Source organism: Diadema antillarum, unplaced genomic scaffold (assembly GCF_040938485.1).
Source record: "Diadema antillarum isolate AM-2024a unplaced genomic scaffold, OU_Dant_1.0 scf00000036, whole genome shotgun sequence".
In the NCBI taxonomy this organism is placed as follows: domain Eukaryota; kingdom Metazoa; phylum Echinodermata; class Echinoidea; order Diadematoida; family Diadematidae; genus Diadema; species Diadema antillarum.
In genome coordinates this window covers 4,151,416-4,169,654 of record NW_027270925.1, presented here as the reverse complement: position 1 = coordinate 4,169,654, position 18,239 = coordinate 4,151,416, and the positions used below count along the sequence as shown (strand labels likewise).

The 18,239-nt window shown below is 40.3% G+C and overlaps 1 pseudogene; it reads left to right on the top strand.

Moving 5' to 3' along the window:
- Positions 1-18,239, top strand: part of LOC139708634 (MAP/microtubule affinity-regulating kinase 3-like) — a 125,070-nt pseudogene that overhangs the window by 80,305 nt on the left and 26,526 nt on the right.

Genomic DNA, 18,239 nt, shown 5'->3' with positions numbered 1-18,239 from the left:
GCGAGGCTAGGAGGCTACCTGTGTTGGTGATTGCACCCGACGTGTCTTGTCCCATGCCCCTGCGACATTCATTACGAGCCGGGTGCCGCGTCTCAACCTCACTTAAGAGTGACAGATGCTGGGATCCCCATCTGACGAGCGTTGCGAGATGTAGGTGATGACATCACCATCCTCCATCTTGCCATGGCAACGCAAGCTAAACAATTACCCAACTTGCTGTCCTGCCACATAAAGGCATTTGAAGATAATTGTGAAATGTACCCTGCTACGTTATCAAGTCTCTTTAAAATTAATGCTCCCTCTGCTTTGGTGAAAGAAAGTGCCTTTGTAGGATGGATATCAGAATTTCTCAGGAATAGGTTTAGAATGAGGCAGGGAATCCAATAATTCATTTTTCTTGCTGTGTATTGGTAAAGAAGTCATAGTGTGTATCACTTAAGAAGCCACAGTGTGTAATTTTGCATGAAGCCAGAATGTGCAAATATACCCAGGAAAGAGCGAAATGCAAGACATGAGTATTAATAATACTGGAGAGTGAATACATTGAATCATGAGAGACTTAAGAACACTTCCTACACCATCATAATGGTTGTGTACATGACTTGGTACATATTGCTGCACCCAAATTAGAACAGACAGTGAAGTGTGTAGTGAATTAAGGCTTAAAGGGATGGGCTAGAATATTTTTAAAAAGAAGAATCTTTCACTATTGGTATGCACCCTTTGATTGATTATGCACAGAAATATCAAGTTGTCCTGGTTCTACATACAAGTAGTTTCTTCCAAAGTTCTAGGAACTTGACTGAGCAATTTCAGTCAAAGATTGTTACAGAGCTGCCAGTTCTTCCTGATTCTGCAGGAGTCTCCCTGAAAATGTCAAAATCTGTTCATGTCTGAATAAGAGAATACTAAAATCTCCCTGATTTCGGAATTATTTTCGCCCATTGAAATGCATGTAACACACAGATATCTCCCTGATTGCTGTGTGAAATCTCCCTGATTTGGATGTGGGAATGTTGGCAGACCTGTTGTTAGTTTTGTGCTGCTTGAAGGTTTGTTGTTAGTTTGTTTGTAGTTTTAAAGGTTCAGTCAAGGAAGTGAATATAGGGACAGCTTTGATGGGTTCTCTTCATCCCTTCAGATAAGAGTAATGATAAAAAAAGGCTCGTTTCCACTGTCATGCGATACGCTACGCACACCATGATTGGCCATTAGTAGTTGATAGTGGAATTTTCAGTGATGTCCATCACAATCGGCGTCATCGCTCCAAATCATGGAGTAATCGTGGTCGTATCAAATTTTATCAGATCTTATCAGATCTTGAGGTGAGTCGTGCAAGTTTTGGACGGTTCAAAAATAGTCTTATGATCAATGCAATTACCATGACTGACCTCAAGATCTTATAAGATCTGATAAAACTGATAAGGTCTGATAAAACTGAAAAGATCTGATAAAACTGATAAGATCTGATAAAACTGATAAGGTCTGATACGATCACCACGATTACTCTATGATTCAGACCACGATTTGAACAGCAGCCCAGATTGTGATGGACATAAATGACAATTTCATGATCAACTACTGCTGGCCAATCATGGCATACGTAGCAGATTGCAAGACAGTGGGAACGTGACATTTATTTAAAGCAAGTATCAGTATAAATTATGAAGGCTGTGGTAAGATCCTATCTATTTCATCTAGGTCTTATAAAAAACAGAACAACAAAAAATAACAAAAACAACAAAATAACATCAGCAGTATATAAAACGCTTTCTCGTTTCTCGAAATGTGTATTACACCACTTGTGTGTACATATCCTCAGTGTGGATACAGTGTACTTCTATTCTAAAACAGAATGTTACTTTTTTGAGGGAGAGAGAGAGCGAAAGAGAGAGAGTCATGTGCCTTCAAGTAATGATATGAGTAGATACCAGGTAATTGTGTTTGTTGAGCATGATTATTACATTTACTGAAATAAACTCTTTGTATCGCAGTCTCCCATGATTTCTACTCAAGTAGATATCATGTACACACACATCCAAAATGCTATGATTTGGAAGACATGAAGTTGTAGCTAAAATGCCAAAGGGGGAATTTTATCAAAGTCATTTAGATGCGTAGGACTGAGATAGTTCTAGGGATTTCAGAGAAAGATCAGAAACATGCATTGGCTGCAATAACGTGCAGCGTGATGCACAGGTAAATTCCAGGCAGATTCCTGTGCGCCCAGGAGACATGTGGGAGAAATCAGATTATGCATGGATCTGCCTCCTGTCTCCATTAAGATCTGGATGCGAATGCAGACTCCGTACCCCGACTGGCTCGATTGTAGCCACGGGCACCAGAGTTCGGCATCTCTTGGCCGCAAGATGCACGATGCCACAGCGTGTGGACAATGGCGGGAGATGCAGCGCCAGAAGGCCTGTCGTCGTCTTGAGACGATGCGGTGGCTTATTGTCACTGACCCCTAGGATGCATGGATGGATGGGGGGGGGGGATCTTCAAAGGCTGCCCCATTCGCCTGGACCGCATCACCTGCTCGCTCTGTCTCCAGGAGAACATCTCACGTGACAGCCACACAGCATTGCTCAGGAAAGATGGGAATTCTGTGAGGATAATAGGAGAATCTGCATCTCTGCCAACGCCATCGTTATACCTCTTCACATCAAATACTCAGAACCAAACTTTCTTTGATCATGTGTTAAACATTAACAACAGACTTCCCAGAAGCTGCCTCTGAAAGTCATGATACAAAACAAAGGCAGAATGTCCCCTAATTTTTACAATTGCATACCAACATTACTGGAATGTGAGTAGCACACAGTACAATATTGAGGTCAACATCCTTCTGGAGTGCATAGACAGTATTGGATCCATCACAAGATTTCACATTGTCTCTTCACTAGCATGACCTGAGTATAATTGACAGGAATGTTTGCCTATTGTCCCACTGAAAAACTTTGAAAAATAAGGGGACACAAGTTTCAAAGGAATGAATGTTTAGCTAACCTCCCTCTCCCCCCCCCCCCCACACAAAAAAGTAAATAAACAACAACAAATTAGCAAACAAAGAAACATATGACTGGCTTTTGGCATGAAAATTCCATTCACAAACACTTTTCATGCTTTGCAAAGAAATGAGTCACTCTAATATAGTTCTTTTCATAGTAAAGATGTCTACAGTTTGCTTCCTAAAGAAGTAAAGAAATAAGCTTATATTTATATTCGTGTATTTATTTCTTAGTGGGGCATATCTGTATGTGTGTGTGTTATATGTGCTTGCAAAATGTGTATTTTGATTAGCTTTAACACATTCAAAGTGAATATGTAATTTTTTTTTGTATTACATGGAACCAGAAATAAAGATACTGTAACTGCTTGCTCTACCCCCAGCTCTCTCAAATGAAACTCCCCCACCCCATTTTCTGAATGTACAGTATTTGAGCAGATGATGTGGAGTCTGACAAGGGTATCGAGCTGGTGACATTTTCAAATGATGAATGCGAGTAGATTTTGGTACAAATTTTCACCAAGTGGTGCTTCCTTGGTCACGAGAAGCGCATCGTGACAGAGCAGGGAAGAATTCGCGTTTGCCATTACATCTTTTTCTGACTGTGAAACTCATGGCCATTGATTCTTCGCGGAGAATTCCTTCTGCTGCGTCAAGTACGTTCCCCACAATATGCGGCGCGGGCCGCGATAATTCTGCAAATTGGAGGAGCAAGCTCGGGTCGATTGAATTAGACTTCCCTCCATGCACCGGGTCCGTGCATCGCAGATAGATAATTGATCATTTCATCTCACTTTAGTGAGATGTGTGCAAGCGGTAAGCGTGCGGAAGGCTGTTAGGAGAGGCTACGAGCTTTAAAGTGAGAGGATGAGAAATCAACATCACATTTCCATGGCATTTATGGGGAAGTGTGCAAATGTGTGCCTCTCAACACTGGAAGTTAGTGTATTGCAGTCATGTGCTGTAGTAGCGCAGCATGAGGGGTTTGTGTGTGTGTATGTGTGTGCGTGTGTGTGTATGTGTGTCCAGAATATGCAGTCATTACCAAATGCAGTTTTTGTAAAGTATGCAGTTGAAATGGGTTCACCTTTCTGGTACTGGTTGACCCAAAGTATGATTGAACTAATGTTAGTGCTAGTTTGAGATGTAGGCCTATATGGGTAGTTATGAAAAGGTCCAACTCCTATGTTCTACAGAAGTCCTTTGGGCCAGTGTTACGTAGTAGAAATAGCTTTGTAGCATATTCATATTTAAAAGGGTTGGAGAAAATTCAAGATGATGTCCTGGAATTAACCTTTTTCACTTTCAATTTGAGGAGCAGATGACCTCAGAGCTGAAGGTGCATCAGTCTTGTCTGTGATGATGATGGATGTATGATAAGCAGCACATTCATTCTTGATAGGAATTTGATTGGTATCGAATGCCAAAATCGTCTTAATATGTCTGGAAGGTTACTGCAATTTCCTTCATCAGGCAAGATCTACTTATCTCTGCATTTAAATAAAAGAGTAGAAACCTTTTAGAACTGCTTCTTTTGGCAAAAGGCATTTTATATTATGTAATACCATTCTGTTAATGCAAGGATACATTTGTTGATTGCAAGATAGGCATTCATAGGAGTGGATTAGTATCCTATCTGAAACACAGCAGTTGTCTACTTTGTGCAGCCGTTGCAAGGTCTTAGCTAGTCTGATGCTCAGGTGTTGTTGTTGATTTTTAAATGTGAGCCATACAATGTATTTACCACTGCTGTCGCATATAGCAATTGTCAAAATCAGGAGGGTGAGTAAAAGTAGTAGGGTGGGTAAAAGCCCAAACTCCCTTGGGTTTGTCACATAAGAGCAGAAAAGTGCAGGGCTGAAATGTTAGACTAATTCATTGTTTTTGTGTGTATGTGTGTGTGTGTGTGTGTGTGTGTGTGTATGTGTGTGTGTTTGTTTTTGTTTTTTGTTTGTTTTGTTATTTTTTGGTTTCGTTGCTGTTGTTTTTTGGCTGCTGAAAATCATTTACCAGGACATCCTTTGTAGGCCTGACGTGTGTCTGCAGAAATAGAGCTGTGAGTATGAGAAACTGGGATTGTTTGCGTTTGTAATGACTAAGATCTGTGAAGGTCACAGACAAAAGCACTGCCAGGTAGGGTTCCAGTTTGGCCATGCTTTTTTGGCTGGTATGATCATCTTTGCCTTTTTCTTATATCTCTGAATTCCCCAGCAGTGTTATCCTGCTATTAGTGAGTAATTCTGATCTTAAAGGAGGATGTGATTGAATGGAAAACATAGTTCTCATATATGCCTGCAGAACTGTTGATTTTCACTCTAAATGTACACTTAATGCATAAGAAATATGTGAAAGAAAGTTTGTTCAGGCATGTGCGGTCTGGAGATTCAAGCTCTTCATTTGAAGGAAAGTGATTTTTGTGTGTGTGTTTGTGTGGCAAATAAAAATTGTTGGGTTTTTTTTTTGTTTTTTGTTTTTTGCATCACAATGCAAAAAGCAATAACTCCTGTGTGTGGATGTACTCTAGCTATTCTAAAGTATTTCAGCTGTTCAAAAACAACAATAACAACAATCTCTGCAGGAAGTAGATGTGACACAGGTTGCATGTTTTCTGTGATGTTTCACTTTGCAAAGCAGCAGGACTGTAAACTTTATTTGAAACTTCATGTAAAATTTCTCGCAAAGTTTGGTGTGTGATTTCTCTTACCATGTTTCAGGTTGTTTTTGGCACAGTTGACTGGCAACCATACTGTTCTTGATTTTTCTAATACATCATTATTCCCCCCCCCCCCCCCCCCCCGAGAGTGGCTAGCCCCAAAATAAATTTTAAGACCAAAACTGCAGGGAGGGCCTCAAGGAAAAAAAAAGAGAGGATATTTTATGTCTGTATGAAATGTCAAAGATATTCCACAAAAGAGGGTTACCACTGTTGACTCTCTGCCCAAACTTATCCTGTGTTCCATGTTCTCTGTTCTGTGCATGTATGTATGAAAAGCTTAAAGAAAAGAAAAAGAATTAACCTTTCTCACCTCCTTTGCTTCTCTTCGTTTCAGTGAAATTGTTCGAGGTGATGGAGACGGACAAGACGTTATATCTAGCAATGGAGTACGCCAGCGGAGGTGAAGTCTTCGACTATCTAGTAGCACACGGAAGAATGAAGGAGAAGGAAGCAAGAGCAAAGTTTAGACAAGTCAGTCTTTCTCACTTCTCTCTTCTTTTTTGTTTCGCTAATATATCTCTTTCTCCCCCCCCCCCCCCCCCACCTCTCATCCATTGGATTGTTCTGCCAATGAAGTGTGTCGAGGCTTGTTCCGATTCCAAAATGTAAATATGGCAGCAGGCATCCTCTATGCTTACATGTCATCGGATCATTGTCTCAACACAATAACTTGGATGATTTACGTTCACATAGTAATATCTGGGTTCGTTCCCTGTTGAATAGAAAAATATGAGCCTAATGCTCTCGTACAAAGATTTAAGTGAGTCATTGAAATGAATCGAAGATCGCATGTGATAAAAAAAGAAAGGAAAAGATTAATTTAATTGATGAAATTAAACTGGGGAAAATGGAAGTATAGACCTTTGAATTTGGTTGGCTCAGTTGTATTTCTTCCCCTAGATATTTGTACAAATTTTGGTTTCCCCATGTCATTCAAATTCTGCTTCTTTCAACATCTATTCAGAAGTCAATTCTGTTGCCAACAGCAACTGTCTTCTGTGATGCATTCCAAGTGGGAGACCAAAGCAAACACTCAAATATACATGCAAAAAAAAAAGGAAAAAAGAGAGAGAAAAAAAAAAGTTACACACATGCAGAGGAAGAATTTGAAATTCTCCACAATCCACCCCCCCCCCCTCTCTCTTTCTCTTTATATGAGGTTCTGATGTTGATGGTGTCAGAGCGCTGTAAATTGGTGGGGATGGCACTTCATTCCTGCATAAGTGGTGCAAGTGCAGGCTGCGAGTGACGTCAAGAAACTTGATTTGATATCGTGATTTTCCCTTCTTCCATCAGATCAGTTTCTGTGATTGCATGTTTTTGAAATAAAAAACCTTCTTGTGTCCGTTTGCCCCTTCTGAGCTCTTTTTTTTTTCTGAAGCTCTTTATTCCACAATGTAAAGATGAAGAATCTCCTGTGAGGGTTTGCATAACCAAAATTAAGTTAAGTTTGGATCAGTTACATTTGCTGTGAAAGTACATGTTTGGTTACGTGCTCACAGCTATAACAGCTAAGAATTTCATTTCTTGGGGCAGGATCTGCCTCCAACGAAGACTTCTAGCTTCTAACTGTAGTATATTTATCATATGCTCATGATTTCTAAATCTTTTACAGACAGCAAATGGTCACAAGTGCGATGTTACAAGATTTCGCAGGAGGTGAAAGATAGAGGCGCTCTATTCAACGAGGCGAAGCCGAGTTGAATAGGCTGAGTTGAATAGTGCGCCTCATCTTTCACCGAGTGCGAAATCTTGTTCCATTGCACGAGTAAAGGCCATACGCTGTTTGTTTTATACAACACCTTGAACGTCAACAGATGTGGTCCACACAGATTCTGGAATTTAGCACAGAAATGGCAATCAACGGCAGCTAAAGGTTTTGGAGGCACATACTTGTCTGCATTATGACAGCAAAGTCACTCATATTACAGGACTAGCAAATGTAAAGAAAACTGATCAACATAGCAGACCTTGAAATCAAAGCTATGAAATATTAGAAATAACAAGCAAAAAATTCTCACACTTTTATTTCTGCGCTAGCTTCATGTTTTGTGATCTATACATGTGCAAAAATTTCCCCTTTCACAGTACTTGTATGTATGGCTTCAGTTGGCAAAAACAAAAGAAATTTAGGTCGTGTCTCTGCAACATGTTTCTCTTCACGTTTAGAGTAATGAGTTATCCAGAGGCAACATTTGTCACAGACTGCAAACCGCTAAAGACGTCCCATCATGCAGCTCTATGGTAGATGTATGGGCTGTCGTTAAAACGTGATACAACTTTCAGGACATTGTATACGCTTGGAAGAGTATGTACTTGTGTGCTTGCACCATACACATAAATGTCCAAAGGGTGCAGTATGTACAGGGAAGTGCCTGTATGTTCAAGTTGAACTTTGTCTCCTCAATTATATTTTCAGGTCAAGCCATTTCAATCACAAACATGCACCCAATTCAAGCCAAAATTTTCTTAAAAATCACCTGGGGACCATGGATTGTTGAAAGATAATTTTGAAATCAGGATTTAAGAAACATTATTCAAGACATGCGTTTGGATGCACAAATCTACCCCAATTTGCATCAGTTATGTTTCTGAACAAGTTAAATGATTACTGTGTGCCATCTGAAAGTGCCCTGTTGTTTCGGAAGACCACCCTGAAACTGTATTGTAAAGTTTCTGACCCATTTCACACTCCAATTTATCCATGTGTTTGGGTGAGTATTCAACAAAAATTGCCTGAAGACCTACAATTCAATTATGAGTGAAAATCATGTTATATTGCAGTTACTGATAAGATGATGATTTCACAATATTTTGTTCTGTTAATGCACAGAAACATCAATTTATAAGCTGTCTTCTTTGCTAATGACCACCAATTTGAAACTTCACTTACGGGGAGGATTGTTCACTGCACAATCAGATCATGTAAAACTAACATTATCACAGTTGCTCTCAAGAATGCATATTTTCATTTTAAACTACAAGTTTGCTGGGGGCTCTGCCATGACCGCCAGCAGCTACACGTGTATGTTGCATATTAAATGTCAGTGATTATATCTTTCAGTAGTGGCCCTGAGACTTAAACAGGTACAGTACGTCTATTCCAGTAAACGAATAGATAGCAGCTCGCATTGTATTTATGCAAGACACACATCCAAGCCAATGTGATGCGATACGTTTGTTTTGAAAACAAGTTGAAGTTGATACATGTGTGAGCTCATGACCGATTTTGGTTTTTCTCTCATCTATATTCCGTTTTGAACCATGTCAACAGAAATATGAGAAGTTCATCTTATCTGTGTATCCTCTTCACCCTCTCCAGATTGTGTCTGCTGTACAGTACTGTCATCAAAAGCGAGTAGTTCATAGAGACTTAAAGGTAAGAATCAACTGATCGTGCCTGAGGATGTTCCAGTTGAATTCTTTTACAGGAAGTGTTGTCTTTTTTATTGGATGTTCCCATTGGGAGTCTAAATGGATGGTATCAAATTTTAGAAGAAATGACTATATGATATTTATTGAAACATATATATGATAAAACAATCAGTCAAAAACTAGCAGAAATGATTACTGTATCATTGAATATAAGGGCTGTGATTGGCTCACTCAGTCGGTAGCGGGTCTGCCTCCAGATCCGGGGGTACCGGTTTTGATTCCCAAGTCTCATTGAGCAATGTTGTGTGTTATACCGTCCTCTCTAGCAAGAGGCAAAACACTCTGTCCCTCGAATAGGGCTTAAAATGGAGGTCCCGCGTATGAGAGAGTCATAACTCATACGCGTAAGAGATCCCGTTTCATTCATTCATCGTGAACAGCTGGGTGCATAACCCGGTGAAATGGTTCCACCTCACATCCAACTGGACCCTATGGAAGACCAGCTAGTGCTGCTGATTATGGGCTATCCAGCCATCATCTCAGATGGAAAATCGAAAACAAATCAAACAAATATTGAGCTGAGCCCAGACTTGATAATTGGTGTTGAAGTATGGCTAGGCACCATCGCTCTAAAGTCTTAGTCCAAATTTTGGGGGGTTATTAACCACGCATGTCATCTGACATATTTCAAGCATGCGTGGCCACTTCGTTCATGGCATGTGACGGATGACAGTCTTAAAAGCAATGTCTTCACAGGCCCCCCCCCCCCCCCCCCAAACACCACAGCTTCACCAACGCACGCAGCCAGGAAGCGCACTCTGTTTCCACCGCGCCTGCTCACTTCTGACCTGGGCACTCCGTGGCACAAGCAAGCCGCCAGCCGGCCGGCCGGCCCAAACTTTGGATTGGGGAGGGAGGGAAGGGAGCTGCAACCGCCATGCCAATGAGTTTGATTGGTGGAGGAAGAGCTTAATGAGATAAGCACCTCCTCATCATCAGTCACTCTCTGGGATCGCCACCATCCCTGGGTGACACCCTGTCCTTGAGTCCTCCACACCCCTTGCTCCTAGTCTCTGCTCTTCAGTCCCTTGTCTCCATGGTCACCGACCACCGTAGGGTCAAACTAGAAGTCATCATCCTGCCAATTGAAAGGAAGATAGTGCCCCTTGTAATGACACTTAAAGATGACACTTTAAATCTTACGAACATAGTGATGAAACTCTCTTCTACTATAGCACTTGAGATGATTTGTGTTTTCCCTCATTCCTCATGCCTTTGAACAGTGTTACATTTTAAAGCACCTTTCTAGAATAATGAGAGGAAGTTTTAAAGCTTATTTTTTTTTGCAGTAGATTGCACAGTATGACTGTGACTAAATGCTTTGACATGTATACATGTACGGTAAAGCAAGATATTTTCATGGCATGAAATCAGCAGCATGCAGACAAAAAACAAACAAACAAACAACAACTGAATTTAAACTGTATTTAAGGATAACAAAGTAAGGTGGGATCCCCCCCCCCCCCCACCCTCCTTAAGTTTTAGAGGGTTCTTCCATACTGTGTGGTATTAGATTTTCATTATGTAGCACATACACTAGAAGAAAGTATTTGTTATGGGGAGGGGGAAAACAAATATGCAATGGCACATTGGTCTGTATTTCAGTGTTTCAACCAGCAGTATGGTAATAAAATGGTTACTGACATATAGAGCTATATCCACAGAAGTGCTTAAAAGAAGTGAAAATGGAACATAATACAAATAGGTGATAGCACGTAATGAATAAACAATATAAAAACAGGACAAATTGTTTATATTCAAAATTAAAAAGATATGATTTAGTTTCACTTTTAAAAATGCATCAACATTGTGAGCTTCCCCGAGTACATAATGGCAATTCATTCTAAAGGTATGGGCCTGCATGAACAAATAACCGATCCCCCCCATTTGATATGAACTTTTGGCACTTCGTATGAAATGGAGTTGGATGACCGTAGTTGTCTAACAGGGGTATATTGCTGAACAAGAAAAACATTAAAAGCTAGGGGCAGTGCTATGGACGCTGTGAAACATGAGCAAGAGTATTTTGAACAGAATTTGATTATATGAGTTATCAGTGTAACAGCAAAAGCACAAGCATTTTGGTTATTTGTATGATCTTTTTTTTTTTTTTTTTGGTAGTCTCATGTATCATACAGGCAGCTGTATTCTGAGCTTTTAATTGAAGGCGTGAAAGCTCATGACTAGTATGGGGCAACTGAAAGAAATGAGCATTACCAAACTCTCGTCTAGATGATATGAAAGGTATCCTTCATTCAGAATAACAACCAGTGGTATACGGCTTGATGTGTAATTAAAGACCAGTGCAAATTGGAGGAGACGAGAGGTTTTAAGTCCCAGACTACCTTGGAATTAGGTCGCAGTGTGGAGAACCAATTAACTATTCCCCTTTGTACTATAATGACATCAGTGGAGCGTAGCGCTGGAGTCTTCCAGATAGGAAGATGTTATGATGCGTACAATGTCCCGGACCCCCCAGAATCCCCCACCCTCCCTTTTCCAGGGGCCCTCATTCCCTCATTCATACTGAAGTTTTTTTTTTTTAATTTGAAAGAATCACTTAACTGGTTCAAGTGGGTTAGTTGAAGATGTCTTTTTATCTTCCGGTTGTATACCACAGTACACTGTGGTTGGATAGCACTTGTCACAGTTGACTGGAGCCAAACTGTATGATGGGGCTGTCATTAAAAGCAAGAAGATAAACTATTATATGAAGAAGGCTTTGAGTGAAATGGCATTCTGTACTCAAAGTTACTCAAATGAATTTTTTTTTTAAGGGTTAAATTGAAATTGGGCCAAAATGATGCATTTCAGTGAGAAAGGTGTGAAATTCTTCAAGTGTATCATGATTGTAAGAAGGAACACAATGTTGCGATGCAAATTTTAATGAGGTGAGGATGTTGTCTTAGCCTCACAAGGTTCCCATTGACTAGTCGGTGACTAGTCAGTGACTAGCCACTGACTTCACCAAATTTCCTTTTTGGATATCAAAGGATATAAATTGCATCCTTCAAATAAAACTATTATGTAGTTGTAATGACTTAATAGCCATGAAGGACTCTTAAGGAGGGAAGGTTGGCATCTGCCAAATAACCATAAGCTGGAGCGTTTGTGATTTTAAGAATGTTAAATATTAGTAAAAATTGATGATCAGTTGTGGTAGGATAACAACAGATACAGATCTGGAAGTAATATCGCCGATTTGTGGAAACACATGAAATTGTGAAATTCCATAGCTTTCTTTGTTCGTGTTGGAGTTTAATGAAACTTCCACTGCTCTGTTAAGGTTCCCTCGAGTTGTCAAAGCCCACTTGAATATACCGTGGAGTTTAAGTGTATGACTCCTTCCTTTCCAATAATCCATAAGGATTTCAGAAGATCAGATGGGATGGCTAAAACAAGTTCAAGTAAGAATGTTTTAGATAGATATATATTCTATCTAGACATTCTAGAAAAACAGACATACATGTTTGCATTTAGGGTTAAAGATTTTTTTTTTAAAAATCTGAAAATGATTTGTACCATATTATGAAAGGGGATACTTACCCGTACGTGTTGACACAAAAAACATTGACTTTGCAAACATAACGTTTCGTGGAATTAAAGACCAAGTGAAGTGTTGGAAAACCATCCCATAATGTATTGTGTGAGAATCTGCCATATATACTTATCTGCTGCCCAAACACTTCCATTTTCCAGTGTCATTTCAGTTATTTGAATGTGTGTTTACTTTGGGTTGCAGTCGGAGGGTTAATGTACTGTGGTGCTTGACTAGCCTTGTGTGTGAATTCAACTGAAACCAAGGCTTATGTACCCTAGTGTTTACATACAGGAGAGGGATGCCTTGAGAATGGAGACAGTCTCCCTCCCTCTCCGTGCCTCTCTCTCTCTCTCTCTTTCCTAGCCTGTCCCTCTTCTCTTCTCCTTCCATGAAAACCGGCGGTCAGTGGAGTGATGACGGGCCACGGTCATGTGCAGTTTGGTGCCACAGGGCATCTTGGTTGTCCTCTTCATCATCTCCCTCTTCCCTTGTGTTTTTGCTTCTTTTTCTTTTCTTTTTTTTTTAAACTCTGTCTTTAACCCATTCCTCCTGGGATCTTGCCTCCTCTGCCGCCCGTGTTGTCCCGTCTTATGTTGATTTTGTCACTGGAGGGATTTATTTGTGGAGTCAAACGCACTTTTATTCCGTTGGCCAATGGGCTAACGCTTTGGCCCTGCGATTGCCATTCTGTTTTTGAGCCTCGTGTAGTAACGTGACATTGATTCTGACCTCTTAAACTTTCAGATGAATCCAGAGGTGCTGATTTTTTTTTCTTTCAACATGATGAGAAATAAGTACCCACATTTAAACCTGATAATGCCAAAAGTGTATATTTGGCAAACACTAACTTCAGTTCCAGCGTCTCGGACTCATTCGTTTCGCTCGCAGGAAACACATGAATGAGCGACGACAATTTGGACATGAAAAGTGTCACCTGAAATTAAGTGTTCAGGGTAAAATAAATCACAGATTTGTGAATGTTGTAACACAGGTTTTCTGCTTCAGTTAAAATGAATCCTACATGCTGCATATAAAGTATTCAGCAATCCCATCATGCAGTTCGTCTTCTAGTTACATATCTCCAGGCACAAGACTTCTGGTATGCACCATGAACTGCATTTGCATGGATTGTTAACAGTTAATATCCTGCATCTTTGTGGATTCTCCTTGTTGTTGCCTCTCTTTTTTTATCCCCGACATCACTTACTCGACATATGGCTGCTTGGCTCAAGAAGGCCACTTCCTATATTTTCAGCGAAGATTCCCCTTTGTCGACCATCAGCAAAACCTCAGGGTCGCTGACAGTGTGTGGCTTCACACTGATGAAATGGAAGTGCGCTTGTCAGCCAGTATTAATAAACCGAGTAAATTGAAAATAAAGTGCTATGGACTTTGCCATCTTGTTTAAACTCTATACAGTATTGTAAAGTATTGAACAAAAGTGTTGCAAACATCGTGCCATTATTGCACATGTCGTCTCAAAAGATAAAACATCTTCGCTACAATTTGTTATGTGGTGTTTGAGATGTTAATTGTGAAAAAAAAATGAATAAGTGGATATATATGAACTTGATATGATCTCGCATAAATTCTCCATATCGTGTCATACAAACAAGACTTAAAATCATGCCAGTATGAACGTAACGTCTGCGTAAATGCTAATCATATGTTTTTGCATTACTGATTTCAAAGCAACATTGAGACAAGCAAATAGAGGTTTGATTGGGTTTACCCTCATTCATCATCTTCTATTTGATGAGCCATGCTCTGGATTGACTACTAACTATTTTTAGCAGTGCTTGTCATGAGAAGGTCAGCACTCATGTCTTGTATGACCTTTTACGGGTGCAGTTGTGGAATACATGTTCCATCTTCTTTAGAATGCCTTTTGTCGAATGAAAGATGACATGTAGACGCAGTTAGCCTGATCCTGACGTTCAGATAAAATGATCTCGTATCTCTTTATGTATTTTAGTTCATGATGCACACTCACAAACAAACATGCATGGACACACTTAGTTAACAACAGTGTGACAGGGCAACTATGGTTCGCCGCAAAATTAGATAGAATGGTGCGAACATGTCTTTTGACTGAATTTCCACTCTGATATTTTAGTGTGTGCATTGTTCTCACTAGAGCACTGGGGCGTATTGAAGATGGGCAGATATGATAATAGAGGCTGTTGGTTTAGCTCAAGTGCTCGGCGCGCTAAGTGCAAGACTGGCCGGTCAAGAAGCATTGGCATGGAGATGGCGTGTGGCAGCGATTGATGCCATGTGGGCTCGGCCTTATTAGTGTCTGTGGTAGCATCCACAAGACCCAGTATATTGCAGTGATTCAGGGTACTGGAGTAGCGATGGGAGGTTGGGGGGGGGAGGCAGAAGAGGTAGGGGCAGAGAGGGGGGAGCTGTGCATAGTAATGAGCATAGCCATTGTGGCAGGGGAAATTGCTAAGGGGCTCCATGGAGTAAACATGTTATGGTTGATCACAAGTCCAAGTGGCTTTTTTGCCCGGGATTTCCATTCACAATCACTTATTTGCTCTTGTCATTTTTTCTCCGAAACCATGGAACATAAATAAGAAATAAGAATTGTTTGTCCAGAGATGATACGTTTCATATCTTAGTATTGTGTTATTTATATCAAATTGGCTCAGAAATGAATTTGTTCATTGGTAAATAGCTTGGTTGTATTTCCATATGGAACTTGATTGTGGAATTCTATGTGAAGTATGCCAAATATGTAGGGTGATGACCTGGTCACCCATTTACAGCACACATCAAAGATATGCTCATTGTGTATTTCTTTGTCAGTTTATAATACATTATGCTATGTTGATTTCATCACTTTTTTTCTTTTTTACTTTTTCTTAATCCAAATTTGCCCATTACAGGCAGAAAATCTACTACTGGACAAAGACCTGAACATCAAGATCGCAGATTTTGGCTTCAGCAACGAGTTCACGCCGGGAAACAAGCTGGACACCTTCTGCGGCAGTCCGCCGTACGCCGCGCCAGAACTGTTCCAGGGCAAGAAGTACGACGGTCCCGAGGTGGACGTCTGGAGCTTAGGGGTCATCCTGTACACGTTGGTCAGCGGGTCGTTACCTTTCGATGGACAGAACCTGAAGGTGATTTGAGCTCAGCTGAAGATGGTGTCGATGATAGATTGTGATGGTGACAGTGATAATTATGATGGTGATGGTATTGCTTGTGATGATGATGATGATGGTGGTGGTTAGTGTTGAAGGCAGTGACAGGTATGGGCATAATAACAGTGATAACTCCTAAGGTGATTAGAGCTGACATTTTGTTCAGCAGAAGATATTACGAGATAATTTTTTCTTTTCTTTTTCATGATGGTGGAATTTGTAAGCTGGAATGGAAAAAGATGTTATGGCTTTGTTGTGTTTTGTTGTGTCACAAGGTCCTAATGCAACAAGGTTGTACTAGAAAATGTATCAGATAAATTTGTAGTAAATACAACATTTGTACATCAGTCGAGATTGAAAGAGAAAGATGGCGGTCTAAACAACTGTGAAGTTATCTGCTTTTCTACATAAAAAAGATGATAACACCAACAATAAGGAACAACGGTGATTACAGCAATACAAGACACAGTAACTGAATCAAGAGAAGGAGGACAAGGTTGTGTATATTGCGGCAAACCAGTGTCTAGACTGTCTACTGTAACGACAGAACATCCCGAGCAATATCGGCTGGAAATTATGTCACTGACGGTATGACATGACGTAGGGAGCCAATATTGTGAGGAAGCTGTGCGTGATGCAGCTGGTTCCCAAATGCAGCTGCCATGTTCTTGGAAGCTGGAGAAAAAAAAGGGGGAAAAAAAGGCCCTGGTGTGTTGCACAGGGTTCCCGCTTAGCGTATGGACCCAAGCCCCCCGCAATTCTGGGACAGGAAATGAAGGTAATCAGTTGGGTGCAAGGGGTATTGATAGCCATCTCACACCAACATTCAGAGCAGGGGGGATTTCTTTTGAGATTGTCAAAAATTTTCTGATGAGGGATGCTCAGCGGCACATGTGCGACAGACAGAGTCGTGCAGCTATCTAGGTGGAAAGACCGCAGAATGCAGACTGCCTATTAGGGACGAGGAATACCACACAGTGCGTGTGACAGTGGATGGTGCAGGGTCGGCAGAAAGCGTGTTGTGAAAAATGTGCCGTTGACGATGGCTCAGAATTCTGTGTCGTAATTACGGGTGGCGTTCGAAATGCCCTCATGCAGACTAATGCCGGGTGTTCTTGCTAATGTCAGTTGGGAGACTTCCAAATATTGATTCACGTATAAAATTGATTCTGTCAATTTATCATATTGTATATTGATATTGAATTTGAAATATTTGTAATACTCATTTTCTCTCAGTCATGTGGACTCTTTTATATAGATAGCTAATACATAATTTAATAAGTAGATTGCATACATAAATGAACAAATAGATATGTCTATGAATAAAATGATGAACGTATAAATAAACCCTCTATCATCTACCTGCAACCTCATACATTTGGAATGTTTTAGTTGTTAGATCATGGTCTCTTTATGGCATAATAGCTTGTGTGTGTGTAAGAGTGTGTGTGTGTGTGTGTGTGTCTAAGGCGGGGGGGGGGGGGGTAGTTACGGGTCAGGTTAGCAGCCTTTCATGTTAACCTGTTCCATATGGAAACCTGGTGGTCTGTGTATTAAGTCTATGGGAATTTCAGAATTTAGTATGGAATGGGTTAATTGCCCAACAGCAAGGGTGTGGTAACTTTGCACTACACCCTCAGGGTGAATCTAATGGACTAAGGTCTGCTGTCATTCCAACCCACCAGAAAGAAGCATTGTTCCGTGATGTCTTATATGTTTAGACATAATAATTACCATGATTACTATCATTGCCACCATAAATATATTATAATTATTGCTCCTGCTGCAACAGTTATGTATCTTATAGTTACTATGACTGTAACTTTGATGTTTGGCATCATTGAGAGGTATTAATGTAATAAAGAGGTACATAGCCTCATTTAACATTACGTATGTATTATATGGAGGATAAAACAGACGTCTGAAAAGTTGACTTCAACTGCTTGATGTCTTATTTTCATCTTATTTTATTCTTTGTATTTAACTTCCTGTTGTAAAAAATGTGTTGTTGTTGTTGTTGTTGTTTTGTTTTTTGTTTTTTGTTTTTTTTTTTTGTCTTGAAAGGCAGTGAATAAGGTGGGAAATGTAGGCAGTTTGTTTGTAGAAGCTGAAACCTCCAGAATGGGCCTTGGTACATATCCTTCATCTCACTGCTGCCTGCCTCCCACACAAAGGAGTTATCTGGCCAGTGTAGTCTTGATTAGTCATTTGAAGTGTTTTGTCATGTGAAATGCCCCCCCCCCCCCCAAAAAAAAAAAAAAAAAAAAAAATCATGTGAGACAGTCAGCAGAAGGGCAAAAAAGAAGAAAACATACATTTGCCTGATAAGGTCCTTCATATCTTACTGCATTTCCAGTCTGTAACGTTGTCTGTTCATGACAAACA